Genomic DNA, 15,038 nt, shown 5'->3' with positions numbered 1-15,038 from the left:
AGTCAACAAAAACAAACCAGGTCATGAAGAGCTTATATTCTAGTAGGAGAAACAGACAATACATATATATCGAATCAGGAGATGATAAGCTCTAAGAATAGAAATAGAGAACATGTTAGGGGGGCAGAGAATGAAAGGCAGAGGGAGGGTTGTGTTTCATATAGTATGTTTATAGTAAGGAAGGGCCTCCTTAGTGTGGTGATATCTGAGCCAAGAATTGAAGAAGGCTTGCAGAGATCTGGGAAGGAAAAGTGGTCCAGCCAGAGAGGACATGAAGTGCAAAGCCCTGAGATGATATGTCTTGGTATTTCTGAGGAATAGCAATAAGGCAAGGTAGTGGGAGCAGAGAGAGGTAGAGGAGATGCTAGGAGACAAGGTCAGAGGAACAGCTAAGTCTTTCAGGCCCTTGTAGGACATAGTAAGGACTTGGATTTTATTCTGAGTCAGGTGGAAGCTTCTAGAAGCATATTATTAGTATGTATGCTAACCACATAGAGTTAATTTTTTAACTTGCATCTAATTCTTCATGATCCTATTTTTACATCTAAACATTCCTAAAATAAGAGATGTCCCCATCTAGTCCTCTTTTGTCTTGTTTGCCTTCTTCCTGTCAACAGTGCCCCAGCACACTGCAGAGGCGGCTCTGGATGCTGTCCTGGGTTCTGCCACAGTATCCTTGGGTAGCTTTAGTAAAACACTTTTTTTTTAAATCTTTATTGGAGTGTAATTGCTTTACAATGTTGTGTTAGTCTCTGCTGTACAACAAAGTGAATCAGTTGTATGTATACATATATCTCCATAGCCCCTCCCTCTTGAGCCTCCCTCCCACGCTCCCTATCCCACTCCACTAGGTCATCACAAAGCATCAAGCTGATCTCCCTATGCTATGTATGCAGCAGCTTCCCACTAGCTATCTATTTTACATTTGATAGTGCATATATGTCAATGCTACTCTCTCACTTCATCCCAGCTTCCCCTTCCCCTGCTGTGTCCTCAAGTCCGTTCTCTATGTCTGTGTCTTTATTCCTGCCCTGCCACTAGGTTCATCAGTACCATTTAAAATTTTTTTTATTTATTTATTTTTAATTAATTAATTAATTAATTAATTTTGGCTGTGTTGGGTCTTCGTTGCTGTGCACGGGCTTTCTCTAGTTGCGGTGAGTGGGGGCTACTCTTCATTGCGGTGCGCGGGCTTCTGATTGTGGTGGCTTCTCTTGCTGTGGAACGTAGGCTCTAGGCGTGCGGTCTTCAATAGTTGTGGCACGTGGGCTCAGTAGTTGTGGCTCGCGGGCTCTAGAGCTGGCAGGCTCAATAGTTGTGGCATACAGGCTTAGTTGCTCCATGGCATGTGGGATCTTCCCAGACCAGGGCTCGAACCCAAGTCCCCTGCATTGGCAGGCAGAGTCCCAACCACTGTGCCACAAGGGAAGTCCCAGTACCTTTTTTCTAGATTCCTATATATGCATAAGCATACGGTATTTGTTTTTCTCTATCTCACTTACTTCACTCTGTATGACAGACTCTAGGTGCACCCACCTCACTACAAATAACTCAATTTCATTCCTTTTTATGGCTGAGTAATATTCCATTGTATATATGTGCCACATCTTCTTTATCCATTCATCTGTTGATGGACATTTAGGTTGCTTCAATGTCCTGGCTATTGTAAATAGTGCTGCAATGAACATTGTGGTACATGACTCTTTTTGAATTATGGTTTTCTCAGGGTATATGCCCACTAGTGGGATTGCTGGGTCATATGGTAGTTCTATTTTTAGTTTTTTAAGGAACCTCCATACTGTTCTCCATAGTGGCTCTATCAATTTACATTCCCACCAACAGTGCAGGAGGGTTCCCTTTTCTCCACACCCTCTCCAGCATTTATTGTTTGTAGATTTTTTGATGATGGCCATTCTGACCGGTGTGAGGTGATATCTCATTGTGGTTTTGATTTGCATTTCTCTAATGATTAGTGATGCTGAGCATCTTTTCAGGCGTTTGTTGGCAATCTGTATGTCTTCTTTGGAGAAACGTCTATTTAAGTCTTCTGCCCATTTTTGGACTGGGTTGTAAGACACTCAGAACTTAGTTCTCCTACCAAAAAAATAGGAATACTCTCACCAAACTCACTTTATTAATGATTTAACAAGAAAAAAAGAAATAAAATAATAACCCAAACTCATGATCTTATAATATTCTTTGTCTTTACATAATTGCCACAGGGCTTAGCATGTAGTAGGTACGCAATAAAAACTTATGGAATTGAATTAGAAAGGTAAAATGGGAGAATATGTAAAATGCTCTCCAAGTTTCTTTAGGGCTAATATAATTTTATTTGCTCAGCTCAAAATATACTCTTTCTGGGGAGCATGACTCTTGATAGCCAGAAAGTGAGTTATTTTTGTTTTCCTAATGCTTTTATGATACTCTTTTTAAAGAGTTTATTTAATTCTTTAAGTTAGAGAATGAAATGGTTCATTCTGCTTAGATTGGACTTTTGATGATGCTACAGATAATATATATATAATTATTCCTTTCACAAAATTTTGCCAAGAATCTTAGCACATGCCTTCTCTTACAAAGCTTTGCAGAAAGTTCCATGATACTTCTTTTGTGTCCTTTGAGTCTAGCTTTTCTGGTAAATTGTGCAAAAATGGTCCGGAATTCTTCCTCTTTCTATATGCATGCCCTTTTGTGATGTGACTTTGCAGCAACTGCCATCAAGAGGTGGTGTCAATTTCTCTACCCCTTGAATCTGGGCTTGGCCATTTGATTTGCTTTGCCAGTGGGACATTAGCACATGTGATGCAAGTAGAACATTCAAAAATATAGCACACGGGACCCTCCCTAGCTGCTCTTGGTAACCCTGTTACTACTGCTATGTGGATAAGCTCAGGCTTACTTGCCGGATGATGAGTAACATATGAGCAGTTACTTTTTTTGCTGCTGGCAATAGACAGCCAACCACAAGACACGCCAATGAGGCTATTGTCAGCTAACTGACACATGATTGAGTCTGACCAACAACATGTGGACCAGAGATGAATGGTGTCAGCTGAGCCTAACCCAAATTGCTAATCCACAGAACTGTGAGCAAATAAATGTTTAAAGTGCTAAGTTTGGGACAGAAAAATCTAACTGATATAGCTCATATCCCTATTTGTTTATATTCTGTGAACCCCAAAGTGTATTTTCTTTTTGCTTCTCTTTTCCCCAAAACACACACTGTAGTAGAGACATAAGGCTTCTGATCATGAGTGCCAACGTATGGCAGGGGGGTAGTTTCCCCCCACACCACCAAACACTTCTCTGACACCAGCTGAGTGTCCTACAATTCAGCTGAATTCTGACACCACTACTTGGAGACAGCATCAAATTCCACAGATTAAGGGCTCAGTCCCACAAGACTGTCCTCCACCTCAGATGCCACTTGCAAATCCAGGTTGTTACTTGTACTTCTGACCAACTGGCTATAAACCAGAAGTTCTCATGACTTCATCCACGGGTTCAATAAATTTGTTCGAGTGGTTTGCAGAACTCAGGAAACCCATTCACTCACTAGATTACCAGATTATTACAAAGGATATTAAAGGATACAAATCAATAGCCAAATGAAGAGATACTTAGGACGAGGTACCAAACAAAGGAGTTTTTGTCCCGCGGAGTTTGGGCTCAGCATAGTGGCATGTGGAATGTTCTGATTCACCAACCTGGAAGCTTTCTGAACTGCTTGCTTTTGAGTTTTCATGGAGGCTTCATTACATAGACATAATTGATTAAATCATTGCCCATTGGTAGTTGATTCAACCTCCAGCTCCTTTCCCATCCCCAGAAATCAGAGGGGGTGGGACAGAAAGTTCCACCCCTTTATCTAAGGTTGGTTCACCTGGCAACCAGCCCCCATCTTTAGGTGCTTTGCAAAAGTCACCTTATTAACATAAACCCAATTGTGGTGAAAAGGGGCGTGTTATGAACAACAAGACACCCATTTCACCTTTATGGCTCCGAAGTGATTTTAGGAAGAGGACAAGAGACCAAATATAACCAAAGATACTCCCATTGCTCTTATAGCTCAGGAAATTCCAAGGCTTTTGGGAGCTGTGAGCCAGGAACCATGGACAAAGATCAAATACATCAGAGAAATGTATTTTGGTCATCTGAGTAATACAGATATATATTTCTTACATCACAATGTTGCAGACAACTAGTCCCCCAACATCCACTTTTTTCTTTTTCTTTATTAATAGACCTCCCCACTTCCTCTACCTCCTCATATTTGAGTTTTATCTGGGCACACAGCTGTCTAGCTTGAGACTAAATTTCCCAGCTTCTCTTGTGGCTAAGGTGTGGTCACGTGACAAAGTTTTGTCCAGTGGGCTGTGAGTGGGAGAAATGTGTGGTTAGAAAGCTGCTTGTTCTTCACTCTCTCTTCCTTCCTCTCATTTTCCCCTCCTCATTTTCTCAGGCTGGGAAATTGAGTCACCTTAGACCCAGAGATGGAAGCCACATGTTCAGGGTAGCAGAGATAACCCACCAGCTCAGGTCCCAGAATGACTTTGCAAATCAGATCTAGTTACCCATCCTGAATCACTTGCCTACCACTGATGTGTTATGTGAGAGAAAAATAAACTTCTATGTTAAGTATGCCCCTATATTTTCAGGTCTCTTTATTATAGCAGCTTGACTTTTACCCTAACTCATGCTTAACATTGCAGACCCAAACACATAAACACACACTGCCTAATACAGTACTTAGAACTCAGGAGCTCAGTAAATGCTAGATTCATGCACTTATTCAGTAACAGTGACTGAGCTCCTATTGCGTATTAGGCAGAAAGTTGCACAGATAATTATTATTATTATTATTTTTTGGTCGGGAGCTAAAAAATGAGAAGGGAAAGATAGAAAAAAATTAACATAAAAGGGAAATTAAAGGTGAAGAGAACTGTAACAGAGGACTCTGTCAGGGGTGGTATCCAGAGAAAATGAAAGGATTTGGACATCTCTTAAAAGTTTGCCGCAGTAGGATGAAACACAAATCATGAAACGAAGCATCCATTCAACGCAACTGTACAATTTCTTTCACAGAGTTTGGAGCCTCCTCTCACTTGTTTCTGGGTCACTGACCTTGAGCTGGGGCGGGGGTAGGGGATGGCTACTGGCTTACTGTTTTCTCACTTCAGACTTCCAGCCCTAGCTTTTCAAAGGGTTTTGTGTGTCAGGTGTAGGGGTGGCAGTAGGGACGAAAGTTAGGTTTAGAGGATTACTGACAATCCCGTAATAACTTTTGAAATAGCTTTTCAGATCAATTCCCATTCATTTCCAACTTTACAGAGAAAAGAGGACCAGGGAAGGATCAACAGTTGTGAGAAAAACTAAGGAAAAAACTTCACTCACCACAACTGGAAATGGAAGATATCTCTTTATTCTCATATCCCATTTTCTTTCCCCCACCATCTCTTGTGGTGATGGAAAACACAAATAAGTGTTTTCCTCCTATCACCCACAATGGTTTTTATTTTATATTGAGAATATCCTGGGAAGAAGATACTAAGCGAGAAATCATTGCAAAAGTTCCAGAAGAGAACATATATAATATCTTGGGTGTTAACTAAGAGATGCTAAGCATGAAAAAGAAATTGTGTCAAATTAGGTAGTCCTGTCTATTTTGTCTAATTGCACAAAATCTCCTGTCATGCTCATTTGCAGTAGTGTTGTTTTTTATTTTGAGTTATAGTGGCCTTGCTTTTTATGAATAACTTGCCCAAATGTGGCCTACATTTAAAAAATACCTTTCATTTTCAGGTTGTAGGGTATATGCCTTAATACAAATCATTCATCCTCTGTAAGCCTCAGTTTCCTCATCTGTAAAATAACTAGATAATCTCTGAAATCTCCTTTGGGTCCCAAATTCCACACTTTGAATTCCCTTATAAACATTGATTAAAGTCTGGAGACAACTGTAGCTACAATGACAATAGAATAATGAAGCATATTAACATTAGTGTTAATGCAATAATCAGCTGTGTTTTGTTCCATATGACAATTTATTTCAACAATTAAGCCAAACTCCATCTGTTTTGGCATACACAATTTTTCAGACGGGTTCCTGAACCACATCTCTGGAAATCATTTCATGTTTTTCAAATATTGCTACCATCAATAAATGACAACTGTGCGGAATCTTTCTGATTAAAAAAAAAAAAATCACTGATGCCAAAGCCCATCTTATTTGACAAAATGATTGTTTTGCTTATTTGACCTTACAGATATGTTGCACGGTCTAATCGATAGACCCAGAAAAGGAAGATAGATCTCGGTGTCAGCATGGAGGGAACATGCATGGGGTGCTGGATTCTAGATCAGGTAAAGCAAGCCTCAACACTGTCTGCAGTGGATTTCGGTTTTTCTGACCTGAGGATCCTGTTGGGATAGGATGTGCCTCAATCTGTGACAGAGACAAGACAAATGGTACATTCCACACATCCGGCAGGGGTACCTTTCTTTGGCTTGGGTTGAGCTGCATTGACAGAATAGCAATAGGGAACATTTGTCTTTATCTTTATAACACTTGACAAGAGGCATGATTACTGCTGTGAGGGTATCAAAATAAAGAAAAAATGGGCTGTCCAAGAGCCCTGTTATTTATCACATTCAGAAACGCTAACCCAGACTAGCAGGATAGAAATTCCTTGTCAAATTGCCTCTAAAAATCATATTTTCCTCCCAAGATAGTATGTGAAACCCATGGATCTCACCTGTGTTCCCCACCCCCCATTCTTGCAAGTTGGGGACAGTCTCCTCCTGGCCCAAGCTGTCCCTCCATAGTCTGGGAGTTACCTCCATGTGGCTCATTGCATGTCCCAGCCTGACAATATGCACACCATTCCCTGCATGTACAGGAAAACAGGGAAAAAAACCCCTGCTAGCTGGCAGCTTATTAACAAATAATGTATACAGCAAAAATTCGATTTACTTTGCAGCAAGTGTTAGGATGTCTCCAGGCAAATTAGAGCCGGAGCTGACTTTGTTCAACCCCTTTATTTATTTTCCCGTTCCTTGTTTCCTAATTAGGCAGGCTTTCTTCTGCTTCACAAACACACTCTCTGCCTAAATCATTGCAGGTCTATTGAATCCTGAGCACAATGGGCTTACACATTCATATTAATACCTTGATAAGGAGGTATAATCCACCCTTTTGCATAAAGCCACCAAATAACTTCAAGAATGATTCTAAATGCCTTTATGACACAGTATGTATTTTCCTAGTCTGCATTGTGGGGTCCTGCATGTGCTATAGCCAATGAATTTTCCAAAGAAATTGTGAACAGTAGATGGGTCTAAGAAGTGTTTGCTTTGAAAGGCCACCTCCTTCAGTGTATGGCACCAAAGTCTTTATTTATTTTTTTTTTTCTTCCAAGTATTCTCTTTCAGCAGGCACTTGCTCACAATTCCTCATGATGAGCAATTCAAGAATTAAATCAATGGCCATGTCCTAAAGTTTGTTTGGAATTCAACATTTTATTTGGACTTAGCATTCTTTTATAGGGTTTAGAGCAGTTCTCAACCTTGGCTGTCTGTTAGAATCATATGAGGAGCTTTAAAAAAATGTGGATGCCCAAACCCCTTCCCAAACCAGTTGAATTAGAATATCAGAGGGTGGAACCAGGGCACTGGCGTTTCTAAAAGGCTCTCCAGATGATTCTAATGGACAGCAAAGTTTAAAAGCCATTGGTTTGTAGGGTTTTTATCATTAGAATATATCTAGAGAACTCTTGTTCAGTCATTCAATAAGTATTTGAATGACTACTATCCATTAGGAAAAAGACTATGCACCATTGGGGGTTCAAAGACATAAAGGAATTTCTATGTTCTCAAATTAGCTGGTAAGTTAATAGAGGCCATGAGGTTTTCATTCTTTCCACACATATTCATCCTATTATGTGTTACAAGCACTGGGGAGTCAGCCGAATCCAAGACAGACAAGGTCTCTGCTCTCATTGAGCTTGCATTCCAGTAAACACATTTTAAAAATAGGTACTGATGAGGGAATCCCCTGGTGGTCCAGTGGTTAGAATTTGGCGCTTTCACTGCCAGGGCTGGGGTTCAATCCCTGGTCAGAGAACAAATATCCCATAAGCTTCACTGCATGGCCAAAAAAAAAAAAGTACTGGTGAGCTCTATAAAGAAGTGAATACAGAGGTAATATGACAGAAAGTGGCTGGGACAGGGCAAGAGTTCTGGGATGCTTCTCTGAGCAGCAGGCCTGAATGATGTGAAAAAACCAGTCAAATGAAGATCTTGAGGGATTGAGTCCTGGGCAGAAGGAACACCAGTGCCAAAGTCTTGAGGTAGGAGCTAGCAACTTCATGGAGCAGAAAGAAGCCAAAGTCCTCAGAGGAGGTGGGAGGTCAGAGATGAGGTTAGAGGTAGATAGGGGGGTAACATTCTGCACAAAGGTAACCTTACAGAGAGAAGAAAGCAGGCAAGAGTTGGAGGTGCAGATTAATGGTTCTGAGCATTAAGAGAGAAAGGACTATTGCTTTCGTAGGGCCATTGGGTGTTCATAGAAAAGGTGGTTTTGAATTGTACCTTGAAGGAGAGTGCCTGAGAAGCTGGAGGGGAAGAGCATTTTAAATAGAGGTATTTCTCTGTAAAGACATAGAAGGTACGACAGTCTAGAGTATGAACAGAGAATAGCAGACTGTCCAGCTTGACTGGAATGGATACATGAAGCAGTAATGGGAGCTTAGAAGTTGGGATAATAAAGGACTTTGTATGTTGAGAGCTTGGACTTTATGCTAAAGACAGATGGAAACCCAAATATATTTTATGCTTATTTCTTCATCCTTATATCTGGCTAATTCCTGCCTCGCTCCTTGTATCCCAGCAACTCCAAACTTCTCCTAAGCACCCCACATCCCATACGTACATACTTACAGCACCATGCCAGTTGGGTTTTTGTGATTGTCATGCCCTCTGTTCAGAATATCTTTCCCATACCCTTGGGCTCCTCCTTGTCAACTGGTCAATCTGCTGCTCAGTCGTTGAGTTAAACACAGTTCCTTCAGGAAGGTGTCCCCGACCTTCCTTGTTGACTCCATAAAATGAGAGGCATATTTCCTTAAGGGCACTTGCCATGCTGGGTCACTCATTCTTGAGTGCTAGAAAGCAGCTCTTTATAGAGTGTTAGGTACTGTTCTGGGTGCTTGCGTTACACTCTAATTGATAGATGGGCAAGAAACACTGAACATAACAAATAAGCAAATTATATAGTTTGTTATAAGAAAGTAAGTATGGAAGGAAAAAGTCGTTCAGGATATGGGTGTGGTGCAGGAGGGCAGATTAAGAGGTCAGTAGGTCTAATTGAGAAAGCAAAATCTGAGCAGAGATTTAGATTGAACAACTATTCCAGTTTGCATGAGACGGAGTCATTTCCTGGGATGCCGGATTTCCAGTACTGAAACTAGGACAGTCCTGGGCAAACCAGGATGGTTGGTCACTCTGGAACAGTTTGTTGATATTTGTCCTATCTACTAGTTTTACACAGCTTGAGGATAGGTTCTAGAGAGGCAGTGTAACATAGCTTAGATTACAGGCTTTGGAGTCAGACTGGCTGGATTCAAACTATGGCTCAGCCATTTGTTAACATTGTGACCTTGGACTAATAAGATTTTTAACCTCCCTGAGATTTTGCTTCTTCATACATGAAATGGAAGTAGCTGGTACAGAATAAACAGTCAATAAGTGTTGCTGTTATTATTATTCATAGTGCCTAGCACGGTCCTTGGGGGCAGTTACTCCTCAATAGATGTTTACTGAAGAAACAGATGAATAAATGACAATCTACCATGTACCAGGCACTGGGCTAATCTCTGGATGTACAAAAATGAATAAGGCATGATTTCTGCCTTCAAGAAGATCACAATCCAGCAGGGGAGACAAACATGCAAACACCATATTTTGTCATACAACTGCTGTCTTTCTCCACTGTTGCAATCCTTATTATCCTTCCATGATGTACTCTTGTTTTTTTTTTGTAGGGCATATAACCTTCTAATATACTACATAATATTCTTTTTTTTTTCCTACATAATATTCTTATGTGTCACAATTATTCCCACTGGAATGCAGCTTCTTAAAGGCAGGGACCTTGGTTTTGCTCATTGAGATGTCCCAAGTGCCTGGAAGAGTACCTGGCACCAAGAAGATGCTCAGTAATATTTGGGGAATTAATGAATGGAAGTTCCATTTTATGTGATAAGAGCTTTAAAGAGGTATGTACAAGGTGTGGATGATTCCTTCTTTTGGACAGAGTCAGGGAAGATTCCACAGACAATGTGGTATTTTATGTTGACCTTGAAGGATTTATAGTGTTTCTTTAGGAGGAAAAGTAGGATGGTATTTCAGGCTCAGAGGCCAGCAGGAAGACCTGCTAGAGACAGGAGAGCCAGGAGAATGCAGGGTCATGGAAGGCAGAGAGAGGGATTAAGGGGGTGACCTTAAGAGAACCTGCAGCAGTTGAACACGGGGGAGGTTTAAGAGACGTTTCAGCATGCTGGTGGAAAATGGATCAAAGGATGAAGCAGTGTGTGGAGTGACAGTGTGGAGACCAGTGTGTAGTTACTCAAGCATATGGCTGAAGATGAGCTGGTAACTTGAGAGAGGACGATCTTAATTTTTAGTGAATTAAGATCACTTGAGCGTGTTAGTAGGCTGAGAGGAAATAGCCAACAGAAGAGGCAACAGAATAGACATAGAAGAGGGCACAATTGATGTAGTGAAGTTCTAGAAGGGATAAGAAGGGATGAAATTGAGAGGACAGAGAGAGGGAGAGTTTGCTCATTCTTTTTCAGAAACTAGAGGTAGGGAGGGGAGGATGGGCATTTTACCACTTTTGTGGAACCCAATAGTGATTCAGCATGGAAGATGGTATTGTTATAGAAACTGAGTCATTGGCAACTAAATTGAATTCTGTTACCTCACTTTATGTTGGATGACAGTTAAGAGATGTGGCAACTTTCTTCAGGGGAAGTGTTTAGAAAAAAATAATTTTTTTAATTGTTAGAAAACACAGAGCATTGTATTGGAATTTTCTGACTAACTCAGAATTTACAAAACACCATTTATGTTTCCAACCATTGTTAAAAATGATTGCATTTTTTTCTTTCACGAGAATGATAAATTGAAAGAACATTTTGTTTTTAAAATTTTGAAGTGATTCAGAAGCTTCTCCAAATTTTAATTCGAATTATCCTGAGTTGCACAGGTAGATACAGATGGTGTAAGGAATTGGGATTAATGGGTATGGAATTTAGGATGTCCATGGAGAGAGCCTTTTTTTCCAAAAAAAAACTCCCCAATTCCAGTTGTAGCAAAACTATTTGTGAATTGAGGATTTCAGTTATTTAGCTTTTACTTATTTTTGACTTTTGTATTACATCCGAAAATTAATTTCTAGATATTAAGAAATGGAAGATTATAATAATGAGTAACCCGGGTTTTGCAATTCAAATTTTTGCTTATAAATTTTGTATTGGGTGGGTAATCTCTATATTCTGCCATCAGCCAAAGAAGTGGGTTGTCTCTGAATATAACTATTATATTATCAGACATAATAGTCTTTTCCTCAAGGGCAATTTCTCAAACAAATGATTTCAAAATCAATAAACACCCTGTAGCCTCCTGTTTCAGAATTTACTTATTCATGAGATGCTTATCTCTCTGTAAATTCCCAGGAAGAATTCTTATTGCTTAATCCCACCATATTGGATTGAATGTTTATCAGTTTAAAGTTAGTTCTTATTAAATTTTCTTGGCAACTTTGTGACCGTCTCAGGGGTTTCTCCCCTAGAGAGTTATACTTACTTTTAAATCTTACATGAATAGAAACTCATTTTAACATCCTAAAAATCATTAAACATTGGCCTGCCCATTTACAATGGGTTGCGTTTCAATATTAGTTGGGACAAAGGCCATATGCCAGCAAACAGTGCTTTTTTTTTTTTTTTTTTTTTTTTTTTTTAAAAAAGAAAAAACCTTATTGTATAGAGGGGTGTGAAAACAGCCTTGTGCCTTGCTTCTTGGAATTAATGCTTCCTGTAGATAAATTACTAATTCTCCTTGGAACAACATGGAAGGGTCCTTTTTTGCTGGATGTCACTGAGTGGACTCAAGCAAGTGCCCTGAGCATCCATACTTCAGAGCGTCTCTCCTCTTCTCGCTCGTGATCTGGGTCCCCTGATGCACTCCACACATCAGCCCCACTTCGCGGAAAACAGTGCTTTTTAAAGAGACTATTTTGTATGGCTGCATGTTTTCATTATTAGACACTGACAGTCTCCATCACTGACAGGCAATGACAAATTGAAAGCTGAAGCCAGGTAGAGGCTGGTGTAGGTATCTTCTCATTTTTCACCTTGAAGGCTGTTTCTGCTGTCCTTTTGTTTGGTCACAGTATCATTAGCTTCTTTCCAAATCTAGGGATGTGATTGGATGTCTATGGAATTATATTACCACATACATGGCCAGGTAACTAAAGAGGAATGGATGGTTTGCTCTGACCGCCTGGTTGTGAGAGAGGATGCCTGTTCAAGATGGCGAGCACCTCAGAAATAATGCTCTGCTGTGGGCTCATTTGAATAATCTCTCCACTCATTAAACACAGCTGCAAGGCAAGAGGCAGCAGAGTTCAAAAGGCAAGCCAAGGGAATATATTAGTAATAGAATTATAGTTTAAGCCTTAAGGCATGTTTCTGCAATATTTTTGTACTCCATTAATTACAACTAGAACACTTTCGTCACTTACTAAAAAGAAAGTTAGAGGAATATTTTGCCTAAGAAACCTAAGTAAAATGTATATGTTTTATAAAAGTGTTAGGTAGGCTGCAATTAAATTTTAAGACAAACTCTGGAAGTTATCCAACAAGTCATTTCCTTATTATATAATTTAAATCCCTGGTGAACTGGGATTAGAAACCTTCGGTACAATTTAGCTTCCAGAGTCCCTTTACCCTCCACACCGTACACGGGTGTCTTCACACAGCCTTCTGTGTGAGGATAGCTCTGTGTGTGTGTGTGTGCACGTGCACGTGTGCCTTCATCTGTTGGGTGATTTCTGGTCTAAATCCCAGAATGCCTCTTACTCACACCCACTCAGAACATCACATTTACTATAGGGCTAGAAAATATTTAATGGAAGAGAGAAAATAGTGGAAATAAAAGGTGGAAACAAAAAGCAAAGGTTTCCTTTGGAAGGCTTCACTGGCAGCTTTTCTCCTCCTGTTTTTGAAATTCAGGGTCACTTTGGGCTCTTCCAGAGTTGCAGGCTCTCAGATCTTGTTTTTGCTCTTGCTCTATCCCCACCCCTAATCTCATCCACCACACCATCTTGCCTGGATGACTCACCAACATGACATTTGAAGATATTAGGAATTTGATGTATTTAAATTCTGAATGGTTTAACTCTAAATCCAAGTCTATATCTTCCCTTGGGTCGGGAATTGAATTGAGTTTTATTACCCCAGGGAAGCATGTCCTCTTCCAATACAAAAGCAAATGGCTTTCACTTTGTCACAGAGTTTCTATAAGGATTTTAAGGATATATTGAATTCCAAGGGTGGACAACTCCATTCTTTCTCCTGCCCTCAGACACCTGCGTCAGTTGACAAAAACTGAGGGTAGATGTAGCACAATCAGAGGATGTAGAGAGATTTTAGTTCTCTGTTTTATCTCTCATTTCCTTATTAAGCTCTTCGTAAGGCATGATGCAAAATGGTGATCCAAAGAGGTTTTTTGTTTTGTTTTGTTTTTCTAGGCATCTTATTCATCTAGCGTTGTTTGAATAAACAGTTCTTCGCAAGTGAATTTTCCTGATAACTGAATATAGCAAAGTTTGAAGAAGAGTAAACTGATAATTTGTCACTTGCTTTCAGATTGGATCTCTGCCTCTATCTATGTGACTTTGTATGTGTTCAATGATAGGTAAGCAGTGAGTGTGGTAGGCTGAAAAATGGGCCCTCTACATCCTAACCCCTAGAGCCTGTGACTATTACCTTACCGGGCTCAAAAAAGGGTCTTTATGCATGTGATTAAGTAAAGAATCTTGAGATGGGGAGGTATCCTGGATTTTCCAGTTAGGCCCTAAATACAATCACATGTATCCTTACACGAGGAAGGCAGTGGAAAACTTGACACCCACAGAGGAGAAGCTGGTGTGGAGGTGGAGCAGAAGGCTTTCAAGATACTGGCCTTGAAGATTGGAGGGATATGGCCACAAGCCAAAGCATGCCAGCAGCCACCAGAAGCTGGAAGAGGCAAGGAATGAATTTTTCCCTAGAGTCTCTGGAGGGAGTGTGATCCTGATGGCACCTTGATTTTGGCCCAGTGATACTGATTTAGGACTTTTGGCCTTCAGAACTGTGAGATAACAAATTTCTGTTATTTTAAACCAATAGGAATGTGGTAATTTGTTATAGCAGCGATAGGAAACGAATAGAGTAAGGAACTCACATAACATCCAAACACTGGGGCCTACCAGCCAGGCAAATGAACCTCCGCAGTGTCTAAAAGTTCCATTTTTGCAAATTATCTTCTAGACTAGTTGGAATGGTCCAGCTGCCTGTTTCAAATTCAGCATTCATAAGCACAAAATGTTTAGCAGAAGGAAAATAAGCCTACTGATTTAAAGGCGATAGAACGAAAGGAAAATATAGACTTGGTACCCATTAGCTCATCCCTTCCTCTTATTTTTGGCCTAAAGGTACAAATTCTTACAACCTGGATGCTCTTTATCAGAAAGGACGTAGGTGGCATTAGACATGATACAAATAACTCTACTTGGATGAAGATGCGGCTGCTGCTATGTTCCCATCTTTAGTTGCTTGCCATGTTCTTGTAGAAGTCACGAGTTGTTAACTTTGGTCTCAGAGTATCAGGTGGTCTAGCAAGATCCACACCACAGCATTCCCACCCCTAAATGAGGCTCTGATCTCTCACTGATCCTCAGGGAATAAAAGCAGCCCTAGTTTTTAAACGTC

At 40.3% G+C, this 15,038-nt stretch overlaps 1 long non-coding RNA gene across 2 annotated transcripts in view; it reads left to right on the top strand.

The window, feature by feature from the left end:
- Positions 1-15,038, top strand: part of LOC132372660 (uncharacterized) — a 520,205-nt gene that overhangs the window by 436,980 nt on the left and 68,187 nt on the right. The window contains exon 6 of one of the 2 annotated variants that reach the window (XR_009505220.1): positions 6,270-6,348. The exons of the other annotated variant lie outside the window; for it this stretch is intronic. This is a non-coding gene — a long non-coding RNA (uncharacterized LOC132372660). Of the gene's footprint in view, positions 1-6,269; positions 6,349-15,038 lie in introns of those variants that run through there. 2 annotated transcript variants of the gene reach the window in all.

The sequence above is a fragment of the Balaenoptera ricei genome, chromosome 10, assembly GCF_028023285.1.
Source record: "Balaenoptera ricei isolate mBalRic1 chromosome 10, mBalRic1.hap2, whole genome shotgun sequence".
Taxonomy (NCBI): domain Eukaryota; kingdom Metazoa; phylum Chordata; class Mammalia; order Artiodactyla; family Balaenopteridae; genus Balaenoptera; species Balaenoptera ricei.
Note: the sequence above shows the minus strand (reverse complement) of the source record. Positions and strands in the feature narration are given on the sequence as shown.